The sequence below is a fragment of the Triticum aestivum genome, chromosome 3D (genome assembly GCF_018294505.1).
Source record: "Triticum aestivum cultivar Chinese Spring chromosome 3D, IWGSC CS RefSeq v2.1, whole genome shotgun sequence".
In the NCBI taxonomy this organism is placed as follows: Eukaryota; Viridiplantae; Streptophyta; class Magnoliopsida; order Poales; family Poaceae; genus Triticum; species Triticum aestivum.
This window is the reverse complement of record NC_057802.1, coordinates 429,438,181-429,445,965: the sequence shown is the minus strand read 5'-3', so window position 1 is coordinate 429,445,965 and position 7,785 is coordinate 429,438,181.

Sequence of the window (7,785 nt, the reverse complement as noted above, 5' to 3'; positions counted from 1 at the left end):
GTGCTTTGCAGAAAAATGATATCTTGAATGTGTTGCCCCCAGGTGTCGGGTTGTCTTGCTTGCGGCTGATTGCTCCCTCACTATTTTTTATCTCCATATTACCTGTAGCCCCCAAGCACAGCGAAGGTAGGTATTTCCCTCAGTGATGAAACCAAGGTTATCGAACCAGTAGGAGAACCAAGCAACGCAACGTAAACAGCACCTGCACACAAATAACAACACCTCGCAACCCGACGTGTTAAAGGAGTTGTCAATCCCTTTCGGGTAACGATGCCAGAAATTTGTAATAGATTAAAATAATAGATCGCAAATAAAATAAAGTGCAGTAAAGTATTTTTGTATTTTTGGTTTAATAGATCTGAATAAAAATGCAAAGGAAAAGTAGATCGCAAGCAAATATATGAGAAAGAAGACTGATAACCCACAAGTATAGGGGATCGCAACAGTTTTCGAGGGTAGAGTATTCAACCCAAATTTATTGATTCGACACAAGGGGAGCCAAAGAATATTCTCAAGTATTAGCAGTTGAGTTGTCAATTCAACCACACCTGGATAACTTAATATCTGCAGCAAAGTATTTAGTAGCAAAGTAGTATGGAAGTAACGGTAACAGTAGCACAAGTAATATTTTTGAGTTTTGTAGTGATTGTAACAGTAGCAACGGAAAAGTAAATAAGCGGAGAACAATATGTGAAAAGCTCGTAGGCATTGGATCGGTGATGGAGAATTATGCCGGATGCGGTTCATCATGTAACAATCATAACATAGGGTGACACAGAACTAGCTCCAATTCATCAATGTCATGTAGGCATGTATTCCGAATATAGTCATACGTGCTTATGGAAAAGAACTTGCATGACATCTTTTGTCCTACCCTCCCGTGGCAGCGGGGTCCTAATGGAAACTAAGGGATATTAAGGCCTCCTTTTAATAGAGTACCGGACCAAAGCATTAACACATAGTGAATACATGAACTCCTCAAACTACGGTCATCACCGGGAGTGGTCCCGATTATTGTCACTTCGGGGTTGCCGGATCATAACAGATAGTAGGTGACTATATACTTGCAAGATAGGATCAAGAACTCACATATATTCATGAAAACATAATAGGTTCAGATCTGAAATCATGGCACTCGGGCCCTAGTGACAAGCATTAAGCATAGCAAAGTCATAGCAACATCAATCTCAGAACATAGTGGATACTAGGGGTCAAACCCTAACAAAACTAACTCGATTACATGATAAATCTCATCCAACCCATCACTGTCCAGCAAGCCTACGATGGAATTACTCACGCACGGCGGTGAGCATCATGAAATTGGCGATGAATTCCCCTCTCCGGAGCCCCGAACGAACTCCAGATCAGCCCTCCCGAGAGAGTTTAGGGCTTGGCGGCGGCTCCGTATCGTAAAACGTGATGAATCTTTCTCTCTGATTTTTTTCTCCCCGAACGTGAATATATGGAGTTGGAGTTGAGGTCGGTGGAGCTCCAGGGGGCCCATGAGGCAGGGGGACGCGCCCAGGAGGGCAGGCGCGCCCCCCACCCTCGTGGAGAGGGTGTGGCCCCCTGGCCTTGATTCTTTCGCTAGTATTTTTTATATTTTCCAAAAATAATCTCCGTGAAGTTTCAGGTCATTCCGAGAACTTTTGTTTCTGCAAAAAAATAACACCATGGCAATTCTGCTGAAAACAGCGTCTGTCCGGGTTAGTTCCATTCAAATCATGCAAGTTAGAGTCCAAAACAAGGGCAAAAGTGTTTGGAAAAGTAGATACGACGGAGACGTATCAACTCCCCCAAGCTTAAACCTTTGCTTGTCCTCAAGCAATTCAGTTGATAAACTGAAAGTGATAAACAAAAACTTTTACAAACTCTGTTTGCTCTTGTTGTTGTAAATATGTAAAGCCAGCATTCAAGTTTTCAGCAAAGATTATGAACTAACCATATTCACAATAACATTTAGGTCTCATGTTTACTCATATCAATGGCATAATCAACTAGCGAGCAATAATAATAAATCTCGGATGACAACATTTTCTCAAAACAATCATGATATGATATAACAAGATGGTATCTCCCTAGCCCTTTCTGAGACCGCAAAACATAAATGCAGAGCACCTTTAAAGATCAAGGACTGACTAAACGTTGTAATTCATGGTAAAAGAGATCCAGTCATAGTCATACCCAATATAAACTAATAGTAATGGATGCAAATGACAGCGGTGCTCTCCAGCTGGTGCTTTTTAATAAGAGGGTGGTGACTCAACATAAAAGTAAATAGATAGGCCCTTCGCAGAGGGAAGCAGGGATTTGTAGAGGTGCCAGAGCTCGGTTTTGAAATAGAGGTAAATAATATTTTGAGCGGCATACTTTCATTGTCAACATAACAAGCGAGAGATGGCGATATCTTCCATGCTACACACATTATAGGCGGTTTCCAAACAGAATGGTAAAGTTTATACTCCCCCTCCACCAACAAGCATCAATCCATGGCTTGCTCGAAACAACGAGTGCCTCCAACTAACAACAGTCCCGGGGGAGTTTTGTTTGCAATTATTTTAATTTGATTTGCATAAAGCATGGGACTGGGCATCCCGGTGACCAGCCATTTTCTCGTGAGTGAGGAGCGGAGTCCACTCCTCTTGAGAATAACCCGCCTAACATGGAAGATACGGACAACCCTAGTTGATACATGAGCTATTCGAGCATAAAACAGAATTTCATTTGAAGGTTTAGAGTTTGGCACATACAAATTTACTTGGAACGGCAGGTAGATACCGCATATAGGAAGGTATCGTTGGGGAACGTAGTGGAAATTCAAAATTTTCTACGCAACACCAAGATCGATCTATGGAGTAATCTAGCAACGAGGGGAAGGGGAGTGCATCTATATACCCTTGTAGATCGCGATGCGGAAGCGTTGCAAGAACGTGGATGAGGGAGTCGTACTCGTAGCGATTCAGATCGCGGTTGGTTCCAATCTAAGCGCCGAACCACGGCGCCTCCGCGTTCAACACACGTGCAGCCCGGTGACGTCTCCCACGCCTTGATCCAGCAAGGAGAGAGGGAGAGGTTGGGAAGACTCCGTCCAGCAGCAGCACGACGACGTGATGGTGATGGAGGATTGTGGCACTCCAGCAGGGCTTCGCCAAGCACTGCGGGAGACGAGGAGGGAGAGGGGTAGGGCTGCGCTATGAGGGAGATTGTCTCACGTGTATGGCAGCCCAAAACCTCAAGTATATATAGGGGAGGGGGAGGGGCTGCGCCCCCATCTAGGGTTCCCCCCCCCCAAAGGGGTGCAGCCAGCCCTAGATGGGGCTTGGGGGCGGCCAAGGGGGGAAGAGAGGGGGGCGCCCCACTAGATGGGCCTTAGGCCCATCTAAGCATAGGGTTTCCCCCTTCCCCCCTTTCCTGCGCCCTAGGCCTCTTGTGGGGGGGTGCACCAGCCCACCTGGGGCTGGTCCCCTCCCACACTTGGCCCATGCAGCCCTCTAGGGCCGGTGGCCCCACCTGGTGGACCCCCGAGACCCTCCCGGTGGTCCCGGTACGTTACCGATAGCACCCGAAACTTTTCCGGTGACCAAAACAGGACTTCCCATATATAAATCTTTACCTCTGGACCATTCCGGAACTCCTCGTGACGTCCGGGATCTCATCCGGGACTCCGAACAACATTCGGTAACCACGTATATCTATTCCCTATAACCCTAGCATCATCGAACCTTAAGTGTGTAGACCCTACGGGTTCGGGAACCATGCAGACATGACCGAGACGTTCTCCGGCCAATAACCAACAGCGGGATCTGGATACCCATGTTGGCTCCCACATGTTCCACGATGATCTCATCGGATGAACCACGATGTCGGGGATTCAATCAATCCCGTATTCAATTCCCTTTGTCTATCGGTATGTTACTTGCCCGAGATTCGATCGTCGGTATCCCGATACCTTGTTCAATCTCGTTACCGGCAAGTCTCTTTACTCGTTCCGTAACTCACATCATCCCGTGATCAACTCCTTGGTCACATTGTGCACATTATGATGATGTCCTATCGAGTGGGCCCAGAGATACCTCTCCGTTTACACGGAGTGACAAATCCCAGTCTCGATTCGTGCCAACCCAACAGACACTTTCGGAGATACCTGTAGTGCACCTTTATAGCCACCCAGTTACGTTGTGACGTTTGGTACACCCAAAGCATTCCTACGGTATCCGGAAGTTGCACAATCTCATGGTCTAAGGAAATGATACTTGACATTAGAAAAGCTCTTAGCAAACGAACTACACGATCTTGTGCTAGGCTTAGGATTGGGTCTTGTCCATCACATCATTCTCCTAATGATGTGATCCCGTTATCAACGACATCCAATGTCCATGGTCAGGAAATCGTAACCATCTATTGATCAACGAGCTAGTCAACTAGAGGCTTACTAGGGACATGGTGTTGTCTATGTATCCACACATGTATCTGAGTTTCCTATCAATACAATTCTAGCATGGATAATAAACGATTATCATGAACAAGGAAATATAATAATGACCAATTTATTATTGCCTCTAGGGCATATTTCCAACAGGTATGGTGGACTCATATGGCATAACTTTGGGGTTTAAGGGATTGGATGCACAAGCAGTATTCCCGCTTAGTACAAGTGAATGCTAGAAAAAGACTGGGAAGCGACCAACTAGAGAGCGACAACAGTCATAAACATGCATTAAAATTAATGAACATTGAGTGCAAGCATGAGTAGGATATAATCCACCTTGAACATAAATATCGTGAAGGCTATGTTGATTTGTTCCAACTACATGTGTGAACATGTGCCAAGTTAAGTCACTTGAATCATTCAAAGGAGGATACCACCCCATCATACCACATCACAACCATTTTAATAGCATGTTGGCACGCAAGGTAAACCATTATAAGGTCCTAGATAATTAAGCATGGCATAAGCAACTACAATATCTAATTGTCATTGCAAACATGTTTATTCATAATAGGCTGAATCAGGAACGATGAACTAATCATATTTACAAAAACAAGAGAGGTCGAGTTCATACCAGCTTTTCTTATCTCAATCAGTCCATCATATATCGTCATTATTGCCTTTCACTTGCACGACCGAATGATGTGAATAATAATAATAGTGCACGTGCATTGGACTAAGCTGGAATCTGCGAGCATTCAATAAACAGGATAAGACAAGGCAATATGGGCTCTTGGTTAAATCAACAATAATGCATATAAGAGCCACTTCAACAATTTTATTATGGTCTTCTCCTATCGACCCCCAAAGAAAAGAAAAGAAATAAAACTATTTACACGGGAAAGCTCCCAACAAGCAAAAAGAAGAACGGGAAATCTTTTTGGGTTTTCTTTTAATTAATACTACTACAGCAAGAAAAGTAAACTAGCTAAAAGCTACAACTATTTTTTTGTTTTTCTTAAGGTTTTTCAAACACACAAGAAGAAAGCATAAAAAGGAAAATAAACTAGCATGGATATTACAGTGAAAGAGTATGAGCACCAACATCTAGCAATGAGTGTGTGAACATGAATGTAATGTCGGTGAGAAATACGTACTCCCCCAAGCTTAGGATTTTGGCCTAAGTTGGTCTATTGCCACGGTTGGCCTGGCGGATATCCAAAGTTATAGCTGGGGTCGTATTGAGATGCAGCATTTATTGCATCATGGGCTGCAGCTTGGAGGTGAGCTATCTCAGCCCTCCTCTCGTACTCGTTCGCCTCCTCCCTGGTTATGAAATATCTCCCCTTCGCCTGAAAGTCAAAGAAAGTAGAAGCAGGGAGAGCGACGTGATAGGTGCGTCGTCTATCAAAGATTAGTCGGTACTGGAGGAACTGATCGTTCCTCTCAACAAAACGATGACGAACCATAGCCTCATAATCTAAATAAGCAGGGGGCAGCTCAATATCATCCTCACGTATGGTTACACCAAGAAAATTAGCTAAACGCGTTGCATAAATTCCACCAAAGAAATCTCCATTAAATCTATTATTATGCAACCTACGTGCAACAATGGCTCCCAAATTATATTGTTTATCTCCTAATACAGCACTCCTGAGAACACTGAGGTCGGGGACACACATGTGACATGCTTCATCCTTACCATTTATGCACCTACCTATGAACAGAGCAAAATAATGTATAGCAGGAAAATGAATGCTCCCTATGGTAGCTTGTGCTATGTCTCTAGATTCCCTCACAGTTATACCAGCAAGAAAATCTCTAAATTCAGATTTGCGAGGTTCACTAGGACTACCCCATTGTGGAAGTTTGCAGGCAGTATTAAAATCCTCTAAGTCCATAGTATAAGAATTTTCATCAAGATCAAACAGGACAGTTTGAGAATTGCGTGACGATAAAAATTCAAACCTCCTCACAGAGGAATTAGTGAGATAGTGGTACTGACGGCACTTATCTGCCTCGAAGCTCACAAGATCAGCGTTATGCACATATGCGTTAAATTCTTCCTTGATTCCTGCTCGATCCATGAAGTCCTCTGAAGGCCCTTCACAAGCCCGCACTTGAGCGTCCCTTGGTGGTTCATCGTCAGCATCACGCATTGCAAGCATGGGTCCTTGCTTCCTTGAAGGACCACCTTGGTACATTTTCCTAAACATATTTCTTCCTCTGAATTTTTTTTGAAAATTTTAGTAACTTCAAATAAAAGTGAACCAAGCTCAACAAAATTGATAGCAACTACTCCTACAAGTGCCTAGAGCCTATATCATGCATTAGAACTACTTGAAATCATATAAATTTGACATGCAAGCTCAAGAACATGGTCACCTAGGCAGCAAGAATTTGCAATGAATAAAGCACTAGAACAAAAACTAATTGGACCAATGGAGGAGTCACATACCAAGGAACAATTCCCCAAAGCAGTTTTGTGAGAGGTGCTTTGAGCAAGGAGATCGAAAATCGCAGCAAAATGAGCTAGAACTCGTGCTTGAGCTGGTTGGTGATTTTTTTGGGAGGACGGAGAAGTGTGTGGGTGCAGGAATAAGTGGAGGGGAGCACGTGGGCCCACGAGGCAGGGGGGTGCGCCCAGGGGGGTGGGCGCGCCCTGGACCCTCGTGGCCAGGTGCCAGCTCCCCCTGATGTGTTCTCAGTGCCAAATATTCTCAAATATTTCAGAAAAAATCATATTAAATTGGCAGGGCATTTGGAGAACTTTTATTTTTGGGGTATTTTTATATTGCACGGATAATTCAGAAAACAGACAGAAAAATACTATTTTTACTTTATTTCAACTAAAAACAGAAAGTAAAAGGAGGGTACAAAAGGTTGTGCTTTCTAACTTCATCCATCTCATGCTCATCAAAAGGAAACCACTAACAAGGTTGATCAAGTCTTGTTAACAAACTCATTCAGAATTGCATGAAACCGGAGAATTTTCAAATAGCACTAGGTTACCTCAACGGGGATATGCACGTCCCCAATAATAAGAATATCATATTTCTTCTTGACAGTAGGAAGAGGAAATTCAAAACCTCCAATAATAATCGATGGAATTTTTCCAATAGAGTATACTATGAACTTGAGGTTGTTTCCTCGGAAAGTGTACCGTATGCTCATTGCCATTAACAAGAAATGTGACATTGCCTTTGTTGCAATCAATAACAGCCCCTGCAGTGTTCAAAAAGGGTCTTCCAAGAATAATAGACATACTATCGTCCTCGGGAATATCAAGAATAACAAAGTCCATTAAAATAGTAACGTTTGCAACTACAACAGGCACATCCTCACAAATGCCGACA